At 41.5% G+C, this 13,934-nt stretch overlaps 1 pseudogene across 1 annotated transcript in view; it reads right to left on the bottom strand.

Annotated features, from left to right (window-relative positions):
* The window catches only part of LOC311148351 (small ribosomal subunit protein uS12-like), a 43,792-nt pseudogene that overhangs the window by 10,121 nt on the left and 19,737 nt on the right, over window positions 1-13,934 (bottom strand). The window contains exons 2-3 of the transcript XR_014615624.1: window positions 944-1,103; window positions 735-855 (exon numbers count right to left, since the gene is read on the bottom strand). The product of XR_014615624.1 is annotated as a small ribosomal subunit protein uS12-like (transcript). The remainder of the gene's footprint in view (window positions 1-734; window positions 856-943; window positions 1,104-13,934) is intronic.

Genomic DNA, 13,934 nt, shown 5'->3' with positions numbered 1-13,934 from the left:
GGAGCTGAAAGTCCGTATTGCCCAGCGACAGCACCAAAACCTGAAGGATCTGGAGAAGGTCTGTATGGAGGAGTGGGCCAAAATCCCTGCTGCAGTGTGTGCAAACCTGGTAAAGACCTACAGGAAACGTATGATCTCTGTAATTGCAAACAAAGGTTTCTGTACCAAATATTAAGTTCTGCTTTTCTGATGTATCAAATACTTATGTCATGCAATAAAATGCAAATTAATTACTTAAAAATCATACAATGTGATTTTCTGGATTTTTGTTTTAGATTCCGTCTCTCACAGTTGAAGTGTACCTATGATAAAAATTACAGACCTCTACATGCTTTGTAAGTAGGAAAACCTACAAAATCGGCAGTGTATCAAATACTTGTTCTCCCCACTGTATGTAGAATTGCCAAAAATGTACTTTAAAACTTAAAATGTATCCAAGACAGAGACCAGTAAAGAATGTTGCCCACGAGGTGAAATGGCCCCCCAACCAATTCTTGCTTAGGGCCCCCAAAAGGCTAGGGCCGGCCCTGGCTACAGGTCGATTGATTGCACAAATCAGTTGACTGCATGTGTGAGTATGGATGTGGGTACGCAGACTTCTGATTTCTTGTGGCCCCCATCCCCATCAAAAGTTGCCCATCCGTGATTTTGAGAAAATAAAGCGACCTTTGGTGAACCACGTAAAATAGAGAACTGTGGTGAGAAATAGAAAAGTGTTTGCAGGTAGACGCTACCTCAATGAAGTTCAAACAGCCGTCATTGGGCACGAAAGCTGTGATCTTCTTGCCGTTTTTGATCAGTTGCACCCTGACACACTTCCTGATGGCAGAGTTGGGCTGCTTAGCTTCAACACCCCTAACGGAGAAAGGGGAGATGGTTTTGAGCTAGGTAATTGTGGAAGCCAAAACATACAATATCAGGCAACATTACAGTTTTGCCTTACACTTTCTCAAGCACGATGCCCTTGGCGTGAGAAGCCCCTCCGAATGGGTTGGCCTTTAGGGCAGTGCCCAGGTGGGCCTTCTTGTACTGCTTGTCATGCCATCTCTGCTCCCTGCGATGGTTACGCAGTTTCCTGGCTGTACGCAGACCCCGGCACTTGCCTGGGGAAAGAAGAGAGCCAAAACGGACAGTATGAAGTATTGGGCCAATGTACTGTCCTAGACTGACTGAGAACTAATAATAATGCTTTTCTTCTACAGCTCATGTGTGCCCCAATATAGAAAATAGCAACGTTGAACCCAGTGATAGCTAGTGAAAGGAAAGCCAAGGATTCCATGGCTATGACTAAAATAAAGATTCTGTTTGAGTTTCAACAAATAGTAGCTGCTAGTATCAATATAATACTCCCAGTGCTTGACTTGGGAAGGAGCCAGAACTGAGTACCGGTGTGGTGACACTGATGGTTTCTCGGAACTGACGGCTTCTATGGTTGTGACTTTACATTAGCCGGTTAGGAGAACTAAAGTGTCAGAACAGGTTAGGCAAATTAAAGTAGCAGGTAAGGAGGATTGGCAAAAGGGTTAGGGCTTAGATAAAATGCTAGTTGTTCCCGACACAACTTGAACATGCAACTTTTGGTCCGTAGCTATAGTACATCTAGCCACAACTGTAGAAGCCATCAGTTACGACAAACCATCATTAGCCTGGGTACCGTCTGTTTAGCTAACATTACACTCAGTGTCATATGTTTAGCATTGCAAGACACTAGGCACTAAACATGGCATATATACACCCCTCCAGGTGTCGCCCATATTATTTATTTATATATATATATAGTTGAAGTCGGAAGTTTATATACACCTAGGTTGGAGTCATCAAACTTGGTTTTTCAACCACTCCACACATTTATTGTTAACAAACAATAGTTTTGGCAAGTCCTTTAGGACATCTACTTCGGGCATGACACAAGTAATTTTTCCAACAATTGTTTACAGACAGATTATTTCACTTATAATTCACTGTATCACAATTCCAGTGGGTCAGAAGTTAACATACACTATGTTGACTGTGCCTTTAAACAGCTTGGACAATTCCAGAAAATGATGTCATGGCATTAGAAGCTTCTGATAGGCTAATTGACATAATTTGAGTCAATTGGAGGTGTACCTGTGGATGTATTTCAAGGCCGACCTTCAAACTCAGTGCCTCTTTGCTTGACATCATGGGAAAATCAAAAGAAATCAGCCAAGACCTCAGAAAAAAAATGGTAGACCTCCACAAGTCTGGTTCATCCTTGGGAGCAATTTCCAAACGCCTGAAGGTACCATGTTCATCTGTACAAACAATAGTACGCAAGTATAAACACCATGGGACCACGCAGTTGTCATAACGCTAAGGAAGGAGATAAGTTCTGTCTCCTAGAGATGAACGTACTTTGGTGCAAAAAGTGCAAATCAAATCCCAGAACAACAGCAAAGGACTTTGTGAAGATGCTGGAGGAAACAGGTACAAAAGTATCTATATCCACAGTAAAACGAGTCCTATATCGACATAACCTGAAAGGCCGCTCAGCAAGGAAGAAGCCACTGCTCCAAAACCGCCATAAAAAAGCCAGACTACGGTTTGCAACTGCACATGGGGACAAAGATTGTACTTTTTTGAGAAATGTCCTCTGGTCTGATGAAACAAAAATAGAACTGTTTGGCCATAATGACCATCGTTATGTTTGGAGGAAAAAGGGGATGCCTTGCAAGCCGAAGAACACCATCCCAACCGTGAAGCATGGGGGTGGCAGCATCATGCTGTGGGGGTGCTTTGCTGCAGGAGGGACTGGTGCACTTCACAAAATAGATGGCATCATGAGGAAGGAAAATTATGTGGATTATTTAAGCAACATCTCAAGACATCAGTCAGGAAGTTAAAGCTTGGTCGCCAATTGGTCTTCCAAATGGACAATGACCCCAAGCATAGTTCCAAAGTTGTGGCAAAATGGCTTAAGGACAACAAAGTCAAGGTATTGGAGTGGCCATCACAAAGCCCTGACCTCAATCCTATAGAAAATGTGTGGGCAGAATTGAAAAAGCATGTGCGACCAGCTCTGTCAGGAGGAGTGGGCCAAAATTCACACAATTTATTGTGGGAAGCTTGTGGAAGGCTACCCGAAACGTTTGAGCCAAGTTAAACAATTTAAAGGCAATGCTACCAAATTGAGTGTATGTAAACTTCTGACCGACTGGGAATGTGATGAAAGAAATAAAAGCTGAAATACATCATTCTCTCTACCATTATTCTGACAGGGAATTTTTACTAGGATTAAATGTCAGGAATTGTGAAAAACTGAGTTTAAATGTATTTGGGTAAGGTGTATGTAAACTTCCGACTTCAACTGTATATACATACATACATACATACATACAATACCCCATAATGACAAAGTGAAAACAGGTTTCTATAAATTGTTGCTAATTTATATATATTTTTCAACAGAAATACCTTATTTCCAAAAGTATTCAGAGCCTTTGCTATGAGTTTCGGTTGAATTGAGCTTAGGTGCATCCTGTTTCCATTGATCAACCTTGAGATGTTTCTACAACTTGATTGGAGTCCACCTGCGGTAAATGCAATTGATTGGACATGATTTGGAAAGGGACAAACCTGTCTATATAAGTTCCCACAGTTGACAGTGCATGTCATAGCAAAAACCAAGCCATGAGATCGAAGGAATTGTCCATAGAGCTCCGAGACAGGATTGTGTCGAGGTACAGATCTGGGGAAGGGTACCAACAAATATCTGCAGCATTGAAGGTCCCCAAGAACAGTGACCTCCATCATTCTTAAAATGGAAGAAGTTTGAACTACCAAGACTCTTGCTAGAGCTGGCCGCCCGGCCAAACTGAGCAATCGGGGGAGAAGGGCCTTGGTCAGGGAGGTGACCAAGAACCCGTTGGTCACTCAGACAGAGCTCCAAAGTTCCTCTGTGGAGATGGGAGAACCTTCCAGAAGGACAAACATCTCTGCAGCACTCCACCAAACAGGCCTTTATGGTAGAGTGGCCAGACAGCCAAAACGCACCTAAAGGACTCCCAGACCATGAGAAACAAGATTCTCTGGTATGATGAAACCAAGATTGAACTCTTTTGCCTGAATGCCAACCTGGCACCATCCCTACGGGGAAGCATGGTGGGGGAAACATCATGCTGTGGGGATGTTTTTCAGTGGCAGGGACTGGGAGAATAGTCAGGATTGAGGGGAAGATGAACGGAGCAAAGTACAGAGAGATCCTTGATGAAAACCTGCTCCAGAGCGCTCAGGACCTCAGACTGGGGCGAAGGTTCACCTTCCAACAGGACAACGACCCTAAGCACACAGCCAAGACAACACAGGAGTGGCTTCAGGACAAGTCTCTGAATGTCCTTGAGTGGCCCAGCCAGAGTCCGGACTTGAACCCGATCGAACATCTCTGGAGATCCCTGAAAATAGCAGTGCAGCGACGCTCCCCATCCAACCTGACAGAGCTTGAGAGGATCTGCAGAGAAGAACGGGATAAATTCCCCAAATGCTGGTGTGCCAAGCTTGTAGCGTCATACCCAAGACTTGAGGCTGTAATCGCTGCTTCAACAAAGTACTGAGTAAAGGGTCTGAATACTTATGTAAATGTGATAGTTTTTTTATTTGTAATACATTTGCTAAATTTTCTACAAACCTGTTTTTGCTTTGTCATTATGGGGTATTGTGTAGATTGAGGGGGAAAAATAATTTAATCCATTCTAGAATAAGGCTGTGATGTAACAAAATGTGGAAAAAGTTAAGGGGTCTGAATACTTTCCGAATGAACTTTATTTCTGAAGCACTGGTCGAGATGCTTGCTGGATTCATCGTGCTGGTATCTTCCTGGGGTCCTGCTGCTCCATGGCTGTATGCTCTAATTTGCTGAAGTACAAAAGACTGCTTCACTCATCAGTGGCTCCTTCTCTGTTGAGCAAAGTGCCAGAGACACACTTGGGTCCATCAGGCAAGCTGCTGCAGTGGTTGGATCAAAGTTGGCTACTAGAGGAATCTGTACGCATGCAACGGCTCCAGCAACTTCAAAAGCTGTTCTAGCTTGGCCAAATCATGCTCCATGCTTGTTCTCAGATTTCTTCCCTGTTAGCTAGTGATAGCGAGTGATATTGATGCACAAGCTAGGCCTGTTTGAAACATTGGCATCTACTGGCAGCTTTTACCCGCCAGATTCAGAAGCTTGAAAACACCATAAAAAAAGCTTGAAAACCCCATTTGATATTTGCCCAATGTTATGATTTTATTTTTTTAACTAAACAATTTACGATGGTTTTATTTTTAGTTAGTTTACTAAACTGTTTTTTTAAATATTATTTTTTATTTTAGTGTCACCATCTTAGCCGTTAACATCTAGCATTTCCCAGCATTTTTGCAGGAACTAGTCATTTCTATGCGACGTGGCCACGTGTAGAAGTAGATGACAGCGAGTCACACAGATCAAAACACATGCAAGAGGCATTTCTCACTCAATACAAAACATGGATTTAATATATCTGAGTTTTTCTCTAGTTTTTGTCGAACGACCTGCAACTGGACACAGACATTTGTAAGATACCTTTTCCCCCTGAATCGGGAATGAAGACCATATCACCAAGAGCAGATTAGCTGAAACCAGGGGTTGGAACCCGAAAACTGGAAAATAATTACATTTTTAGAGGAACGGAAACAGAACCGGGAATGAAGTGATCTCTTGTGTTGCAGAACAGAACTGTTATTTTCACATCTTGAGAACTGGTTAATAGCATTATTTTAAGTCCCAAGCATTGTTTTCAGTCCCACAAAAAATGACATCAAAAGCGCCTATGCAAAGCACTCACTCTGTCACTCATAAAACATATCCTTCCAGTGTCTGCCTACCAGCTTTTTCTAGTGTGGTATCCAAAACAAACTTTGCTGATAATGCCGTGATGATAAGAAGTCCGCCGACACTGTACTTTGTTTATAAAGGTTTATTATAACAAAGAGTTTCAGCGTCAGATTTACAGATACCTGCAGATATCTGAAGAACAGCAGGAGCCAATTCTGTAATTCGCTATTCTATCTCCCCCTTGTTCAAGACATGGTATTTATATCCTATATGACATAGTATGGCGTGATTTTAATACCCAATCCCTGGCTTTCCTACATATCTTCCCATATCCCTTTTTCCAGGAATTTAGTAATGCTTTCCAGATGTTTCAGCAAGCAGAGTAAAGTTCATCTGTTACAGCATTTGCAAATGTCAGCACAATCACAGACTCTAAGACACTACATATTTCCCCCCTTCGAGACTAATTAAGTCTCGAAAACAAAAAGAATAGGATTATGACAAATAACAATTTTTGTTCTTGAGTAACTTTAGCAATAAACCAAAATTTATGGAGAGTAAACACATGTTTATATAGACACATTTTTGTATGTAGTGTAAATACATTGTTATGGAGTGTAAATAAATTGTTATGGAGTGTAAATAAATTGTTATGGAGTGTAAGAGCGAAAAACCTGTCTGGCAGCTTTCATTCCAAATATCCATCAGTCAATCAAGACAGGAAAATTCTCTCACGGCCCCTCTGCCCTAGGCGACCACCTAAGTACTCCAGACCAATTTATAAATCTTTATCAATGCATTTTAAGCTATGATGCAATTGAATACATATGAAAACCCCAGCAAACAAATACAATCAAAATGTCCACATTCAGGCTGGTCGACCCATCGGACCCTCCTGTGGATTCTCTCTGTCCTTGCCTAGACCCCATATCCCTAAACTTCAACGAAATAAACAAAAACATCTGAGGTCCCCACATGTACCCAACAACAGAAAACATAATTCTTCAAAAATTAATACAGAAAGAATATAACACTGGAATGTAGTCCACTACACTTCATCTCCTCCACAGTGTCGACTTTCAATGCGACGTCGATGATGGAATCTGAACATTTCCACACCTTCCTTGTTCCACTTCCTCCAGTCCATTCATATTGTCCATGTTTGAATATTTGAGTCCCTCTACATATTCCCCCATATGCTTCTGGAAGAAAAGAAAATACCAAACAGTATCTTTTGCAAAACAACACATTCAAATTAAAACATCAATATCAGCAATAATATAAGAATGATATATAAGATTATATATAAAATGAATCACATTCCATTTCCCCCCTTTGATTCATAACAAAACACTAAAAATCACAATAATATGTAAAGACGTGAAAAATGATCGGATAATCAAAATGGATATCTATCCATCAATACTCCATCTAGTCCTACTTGTTTATCTCCATCCAGTTCAGTAACAGTTAACAACGGCATCTGAGTGTTGTCCCCAGGCATCACAACTCCAATCCATCTCAATATCATAGCCTTCGCAAAAGTCAATAACAGAGTACAAAAACAAAACATTACACACAGCGCTATAAGAGCTGCTACTAAAATCTGAACTATCACTGCTCCCACTGGGCCTAACTGATCTTGCAACCAAGCCTTCGCTGACCATCCAGCTCCTTCAGATCTACCAAACGCATCCCTTATACTCTTCAATGCATCTATAACACTAGTGATATTATCGGAACTATCGGGGATCAAAGTATAACAATCATCTCCCGTCAAATTCATAGCCAAACATAAGCCACCTTGTTTGGCTAAAATATAGTCAAGAGCCATGTCATGTTTCAACAACGTCAGTCTGTGACTTCTTTGAGTATTTGACAGAAGATCAAACCCTCGTATCGTTTCATTTGCAAAACCCTGCAAAGTATAGGTAATATTATCAATGTGATCTGCCAAAAATGTTACACCATACCATGGAAAAAGTCCAAGTCCCCACTTCTCTCCTAGACTTATCCTCCAATGGTAGGACTCCAAACTATTAAATTGTGCCATTTCCCTTTTCACCCTATTTCCAGACCTAGAATCAGATTTAGCAGTGTCTGATGCCTTTCCCTTTTGGATAGTATAAACCTCATATGGAAGTTTCAACGTCGACATGTAACAACATCCTGTCCATCCATAGGGTAAGAATATATATGCTTTATCACCACAAACCCACCAAATATCTCGAAAATTCCCAATAGTCACATTTCCAGGCAAAAGCTGATCTTTTACCACCAAAGTCCTTCTGTTCTTACTAAATGGAACATAAAAAGTTACTTTATATGTCTCACCACTAACCTTACGTTCATGCTTACCCAAAGTCATCATATAATCATCACAATCTGATATTCCCATAAACATACCTGGTCCATCATATGTTTTATTTGAACAAAAACAGCTTCTAGCCCTTACTGGTTTCACCTCCAATGCTTCAGGAATTGCTGTTAACTGATTTTCATTCTGATCTAACAAATTGACATAGGGTAATTCATTTAACCAAGAGCAATTAAACCTAGGCCTAAACAAATGCTTCGACAATGACATCATTATATCTGTTAATGATTGTTGCTGATACAACAACCATGATAAAGCATAAGATTGACACGCGGTTGATAGAGGTTGAGCCACTGTCTCTAAGATTGAACCCCACGTACCTGGTGATGGAATTCTCAGCAGACATGGACCCTCAAGATTCCTCACTGATCTTACAGAATGAGTTAACTGCTGGAACCATAGATTCCTACCTGCCCATCCATCTTTAATTTGCAAAACCGAAGAATCAAATCCATATGCCTTCCATTTAATTTCTCTCTTCCCTAACGAGCGGTATTGATCAGATATATCTTCTTGTCTTCCATCAAAATTAAAGAACTCTTCCTGTACCCCCGGGATAGTATTCTGCACTATTTCAGATGAATGTACATGATTCACTGCTACCATCTGTTCTCCTATTCCAACACTATCCTTACTACCATTTACAGCACTCCCCATCTGTATCATAGACTTCTGAGTCACGTTTACTACATCCTTTAGTTTCAGAAAAGTTGTAATTGGTGTCTGTGTTATCGCTGTTGTAACATTCATTTCTTCCAAAGTTATTGTTAAAATAGTGGCTTTAGTTGATGTATTAACACTTTTAATTAGGTCCAGTGGCAAAGTTACAGATGTCCTCTGTGTATTATTTATTGTTGGAGTAGCTACTGTAGTATACTGCTCCTGAACTCCTTTGGTGACTGTGGAAACTTCAACAGACTTTAAAGTTTCTATCATAAGCGTCACCTTACGGGTTACATAGCCTTCTAACCAGTAATTCTTAACCGGAACAAATTTGAATGCTGGCTCTAAATAAGTACAAGTATATTCTCCCTGATCTTCCCATGTAATATTACGCAAAATAAGTGAGCAATCACTCATAACCCTCTTCCATTTCATATCGTTGTACAAAATATACTTCCTTTGACTAGGTGGCACCGCTTCTACTTCTAGTCCTGATAACAACAATTCTTCTCCATAATTATCTCTCCACGTGGGAGGAATGTCACCACCCCCACTCCGTCTCTCACATCTACAAGGGAGATGAGCTGTACCACCCATCCTAGCCCTAATGACAGTCTTTTTTTCTAAAATTGGTGTTGGAGCGAGTTTCTGAGGCGCCATTGTAATGAAATGTGATACATTTATAGCTTTAATAGCTGTCAATGTTGAAAGAGTTGAATTGCTTCTTACTGTTGTTGCATTAGGTTGAAGTGTTGATGTAATAGTTGTGGATTCATCTATTATCCCTATACCTTGGAGCTCTTTACTTGTATTTCCATCTATCACCACTAGTGTTACTACATTAACTCTCAGTCCCGACTCTAATCCCTCACTTTCAAATTGTGGATTATAAAAAAGACATTTATAATCACCTTGATCCTCCTGTTGGGAATTGTACACATAGAGTACAATCACCCTCAATCTTCATTCTTCTCTTATCATTCAGCAACGCATACTTTCTCAATGCAACTGCTCCTAACAGATCTAAACTCCTGCCATAGTTATCTTCCCACTGAACTCTACATTTCCCTTCACCACTGTTCTCTCTCGTGCACTGGCATGGAAGCTGAGCTGACTTTCCTAGGGTTATTTCAACCCTAGTTTTCGTAACGTTTTGGTCTGACTTTTCTCCTAGCTGGTCTGGGCCTACTTTGTCTAACTGAATCATCAGCTTCTCCTGTAACAGAGTTGCCCTTGGTGATCTCCGTGGTTTCACATTCCACTGAAATATTCCCTGTTGTGTCTGGGACGTATTGAAAATCAATGTCCCCAAATCTCTTTTCCTTTCCATCCATTGCAGAGTCATCTCTGGCATCATCAGAAGTGTACACATTATCATCAATGTTGTCCACAACATGAACAATCTCTCCTTCTGGGTTTTGACTCTGGATATTGTCAGGCATCTCTCCTTCCACCTGTTCTTCCCTATCTTCATCCTGCTCTCTTGAGCCTTCAACATCCTGTCTCTCTGTGCGTGGCACCACTTCTCCAGGCGCTTTAACACAATGTGACAAATGATACCACGTTGGAGATCCTTTAACCTGGACAGCTGTTCCAGTACTACGAACAACTTCAAATGGTCCCTCACGACGTTCGTTATACCACTTCCTTCTAAATACCTTCACGAACACCTTGTCCCCCGGTTGCACTGTACTCCTTTTTTGCTCATCAAGCTTCTCCTGCACCTCTTCTTTTCTTTGCCTGTCAGAAACATATGTGGACAGCTTTTTATGAAAATTGGCCATATATGTAACGTACGCTCTCATTTCATCTTCCAAGAGAGCCAAGCTTGGACCCTTTCCGCTTGTTCGCAAACAAGGCGTAGGCATCCTTCTTCCTGTGATCAGTTCATGGGGTGTCATACGTAGATCACGCAACTCACTTGAGCGACACACCATTAATGCTAAAGGAAGCGCCGCTATCCAGTTTAGACCCGTATGCTGGCAAATTTTGACAATGCGATTTTTCAAGACACCGTTCATTTTTTCACAAATCCCTTGACTTTGTGGGTGATAAACTGCTCCAAGACGTTGCTTAATTCCCAATTTTTGCAACGTCAATTTCACTGATTTATCCACAAATTCTTTCCCATTGTCTGAGGATATTCGGTCGGGAAATCCCCACCTGCTTATGACTTCTTTGCACAAGAACTTAGCAACCGACTGAGCATCTTTTCGCTTGGTTGGACAGGCCTCCGGCCATCGTGAAAATCTATCTACAACCACCAACATGTATCTTTTCCCATCAACTGGTTTTATCATATCAACAAAGTCGATAACCAACTCACGCATAGGACCTCTCGGTGTAGGAATGTGGCCAGGAAGAACAGTCACACCCCTGCGAACATTGTTTTTCAGACAAATTGTGCACCTGCCTATGACATAGTCAACCTGTTCAAGCAAGTATGGTGCCCAAAAACCATACTCCTTTGTGATCTTTCTCTTAACCTCCCCCCTTGCAACATGAGCTAACCCATGTGCTTCCTGAATCATTAGACCTAATAGGTCTAGAGGCGCTACCATCAACCCCTCATGGTTTCTCCAAAGACCAGTAGCATCTTTGACGGTACCTCGGTCAAGCCATAATTGTTTGTCGATCATAGAAACAGCTTCCTGCATCAAAATCACATCCTTAAGCGTAATTTTGTCTTCCAAGTCCACTGCATGAGTGACCAGAAAAACTTTGCCCAATTTGTCCGCTCCTGTGACGGCTTTTGCAGCTTCATCAGCAGATTTGTTCCCTTGTGTGACTTTTGACACATCTGTCTTATGAGCTGCACACTTAGCTATCGCTATCTCTTTAGGCTTCATCATAGCATGCAACAGTTTCATTATTTGTGCATGATGTTGTATCGGAGAACCATCCGTTTTCTTAAACCCTCGACCTTTCCACACTGCTCCAAACAGATGACATACACTATGTGCATATGCTGAATCAGTGTATATCGTTACTCGCTTTCCTTCCACTAACAAACATGCTTCTGTTAGCCCCACAAGTTCAGCAAGTTGTGCAGACGCAGGCTGTGGTATTACTTCAGCCTTTTCGACGACAAATCCAGTTCCTTGGGCTTTGACTACTGCATAGCCAGCGCACAATTTATCTCCCACACGATAACAAGACCCATCAGTCCAATACTCCAGGTCTGCTTCACGTAATGGAAAGGCTTGCAAATCTGATCGGAGCCTTGAGTATTTCTCTGCTTCTTGGACACAATCATGTGGCTCACCATCCTCTGAAGTTGGCAAATTCTCTGCTGGATTCACCGTATCACACCTCACTAGGGTGACATCTTCCTGCTCTAAGAGCCTGTGATAGTCTCTGAGCCTAGGCATAGTCAATGTATATTTCCCAAAGTTCAGAAGATTTCTGAGACTGTGATGGGTAAGAATTGTTACTGGGTAACCCATTGTAACAGATGATGCTTTGTTATACATTGAATATACTCCCACCATTGCTCTGTAGCACAGTGGTAGTCCTAGTTCTACTTCTGAATAGGCAGTAGAGTAGTAGGAAATAGGTTGAGGATTCATCCCTGTGCCTGTCGGCTGACAAAGAACTGCACATGCATATTTACCTCCAGTAGAAGTAGACACATATAGCAAAACATTCTTAGAGTAGTCTGGTAATGTGAGTGCAGGTGCCTCCTGCAACTTCTGTTTGATCGTTTCAAATGCCACAAGGCCTTCCTGTGTCCAGGAAAGATTGCTATGGAGTTGACCATTTCCAGTATCCTTAACCATAGCTCTCAAAGGTCCTGTCAAACTAGCATAGCTCTCAACCCAAGCTGAAGAATATCCAGCAATACCAAGAAATGTCATCATCTCTCTGACAGTTCTAGGCTTCGGAGCCTTACGAATAGCTTCCAATTGACTATCCGAAATGCTTCTGTTTCCGTGTGTTATTTTCTGACCCAAATAAACAACCTTCTCCTGGCAATATTGCAACTTTTTCTGTGAAACCTTATGTCCCTTTCCTGCCAATACCTGCAGCAATTTAATTGAGTCTCTATGACATGTTTCCTTATCCTGTGAGCAGATAATTATATCATCTACATACTGAATGACAGTGCTTTGCAATATCTGATCTATCCCTACCAAATCTTCCTTCAATACTTTATTGAAAATGTGAGGGCTGTGCCGAAAACCCTGTGGCAAACGATTGTACTCATAGAACTGTCCCTTATATGTGAACCCAAATAAACCCTGACTCTCTACACTAAGTGTAACACAAAAAAATGCACCACATAAGTCTAACACCGTAAAATGTGTCGCATCAGGAGGAATTTGGGCTAACAAGGTATGCGGGTCTGGCACTTCCGCTGGAAAGTCAGTTACTACCTCATTCACTGCTCTCAAATCATGAACCACACGATAAGTTCCATCTGGTTTTTTCACAGGTAACAAAGGTGTGTTACTCTGAGGATTTTTTGTTGTCCTTAAAACACCTGCTTTCGAAAGTCCTTCAATTTGTGGTTCGATCCCTTGGATTGCTTCATCTTTCAATGGATACTGATTCTTCCAAGGAGGTCTGGCTCCTGGTCGAAGTTCAACTTTCACCGGTTGGGCTGATTTCACAAGTCCAATATCGGTACTGTGTTGAGACCACAAACATTCTGGAACTTGTTGCAGCATCTCCTCTTTCATAGGGTCTGAATCCATCTTCACACTGCAAATAGATTCGTGTGTTATCCGTACAGCTTGTGGCTCTCCTTGCCCTTGAGCCGAAATCATGATTTTGAGAAATCGATGATCTTCAGTCCTCCAAATCGCCAAATTCTCTTTCATCGGTATGAAAACAGCTTTCTCTGCTTCTGTCATCATTTCTCCTATTTGCTTCTGCTCATAGCCTTCAGAAACCAACAAGGTCACATGTGGCACACTCCTCTCAATCTCAAATTCTTTATCCAGATAATCGTCTGTATGCAACATGAACTGAGTTGAACTTTCTTTGGTTGATGACTCAACCATTCCTCTGAGTCCGATTGGGCAGCATTCTTGAAATACATGAGCGTACAATGAAATTGATATTCCGGAAGCCTCACATCTG

This window comes from Coregonus lavaretus (assembly GCF_964263955.1).
Source record: "Coregonus lavaretus genome assembly, chromosome: 20".
Taxonomy (NCBI): domain Eukaryota; kingdom Metazoa; phylum Chordata; class Actinopteri; order Salmoniformes; family Salmonidae; genus Coregonus; species Coregonus lavaretus.
Note: the sequence above shows the minus strand (reverse complement) of the source record. Positions and strands in the feature narration are given on the sequence as shown.